Here is a 2071-nt window from a genome sequence, read left to right on the forward strand (position 1 = left end):
TTTAATACTCACCATAGGGAGTGGTTAAGTTCTATCTCTCCTACCGATCGCCATGGCTTAAGAGCTTTAGACTTTGCCTCTGAATCAGGCTGTGAGAAAATCATAAATGAAGTTACTCACAGGTCTGGTAATTGCTTGGACCTCGTATACACTGACTCCCCTGGCGTTATAACTAGTAAGGTTGGTTCTCCAGTCGGGACATCTGATCATGCCTTGATTTCATTATTAGTGAAGACTGAGCAGCCTGTCCCTGATATATCATATTCCTGTAAAATTTATATGAAATCCCAAGCAGACTGGAATGGGATTTTGCATGATCTTTTGTCCTTGAATTGGTCACAATTATATAATAGTGTAGATCCTGTTGTCTCTTTGAATGAGAATCTAGTCAACATAATTGATAGGCGTATCCCTTCTCGTGTGCGAAGGTACCGAATGAAGGACAAACCGTGGTTCAATGATGATTGTAGACGTGCTTATTTGGAGAAGCAGGAGGCCTATCGCCTTTGGAAGGGTAACAGATCAGATTTGTCCTGGAACAACTATACTCAGCTTCGAGCTTTTGCTCAGAGAGTTTATGCCTCAACTGAAAAGGAGTACAATTTAATCATAATAGAAACCCTCTCTGGTACAACTCAGGAACATAAATGGTGGTCTACCCTTAAATCTGCACTCTTTGGTGTAGATGCAACAGTTCCTCCTTTACTTAAACCAGATGGCTCAGTCACTCACTGTCCAAAGGAAAAGGCAACCCTTTTGGCTGATGTTTTTGACAGTAAACAGAGTAATGAAAAACTTGAACTTCCTCATTCCTGTTTTCCTGAGGCTAAACTAACTAGTTTAGCTTTTCGATCTCGTGAGATTAAAGCTCTGTTGATGGGCCTTGATGCTTATGGAGGTGTAGACCCAAATGGTATTTTTCCTTTGTTTTTTATAAAGACAGCAGATTTCTTAGCTCCAAAGTTATCTGTTATTTTACGCAAGTTAGCAAGAAGAGGAGCTTTTAGCACTTGTCGGAGAATTGGTAATGTTACTCCTCTATGTAAATGTGTTTGTGGTAGCTCAAGTCCCACTGATTACCGCCCAATTTCCATAACTCCCATATTATCTAAAGTTTTTGAACGTCTTCTGGCAAAACGTCTTAATAGGTTTGCTGAAGGTAATCATCTATTCCATAGTTTGCAATTTGGTTTTCGTAAAGGCCTTGGAGCATGTGATGCCCTTCTTACAATCTCCAATGCAGTACAGAAATCCCTGGATTGTGGTCGGGAAGTTCGTATGATTGGCCTTGATTTTAGTGCTGCCTTTGACCGTCTTAATCATGAGGCCCTTGTTTTCAAACTGAAACAGTTGGGAGTGGATGGGTCGTTTCTTAGCATTATTATTGATTTTTTAAATAGTAGATCTCAAAGAGTAGTTGTTGATGGGCACCATAGTGAGTATAGGAATGTGATATCCGGTGTTCAACAGGGTAGTGTTCTTGGCCCATTACTTTTCATACTATATACACATGACATGTGGTTTGGCCTAGAAAATAAGCTTGTTGCATATGCAGATGATGCTACTCTCTTTGCATCAATTCCATCCCTGAAAGTAGATCTGGGGTTGGTGAATCCCTTAATAGAGATTTAGCTAAAATTAGTGCATGGTGCAAGTTATGGGGTATGAAGTTGAATCCTAACAAAACTCAAAGTATGATTTTAAGTAGGTCAAGGACGGTGGCTCCTCAACATCCGGATCTCAGTATTGATAATGTTTCTTTAAATTTGTATGACTCTTTCAAAATTTTAGGTGTGTTTCTCGATAGCAAATTTACTTTTGAGAAACATATAAGGTCTGTGTCTTCTTCAATTGCACAAAAAAATTGGATTATTGAGAAAGTCTTTTAAGATATTCGGTGATCAATCTATTCTGAAGAAGTGTTTTAATTATTTTATTCTACCTTGTTTTGAGTATTGTTCTCCTGTCTGGTGTTCAGCTGCTGATTCTCATCTTAATTTGTTGGACAGAAACTTACGGTCTATTAAATTTCTTATTCCTGATCTAGATATTAATCTCTGGCACCGTCGTT

The sequence above is a fragment of the Palaemon carinicauda genome, chromosome 4 (assembly GCF_036898095.1).
Source record: "Palaemon carinicauda isolate YSFRI2023 chromosome 4, ASM3689809v2, whole genome shotgun sequence".
Classification (NCBI taxonomy): Eukaryota; Metazoa; Arthropoda; class Malacostraca; order Decapoda; family Palaemonidae; genus Palaemon; species Palaemon carinicauda.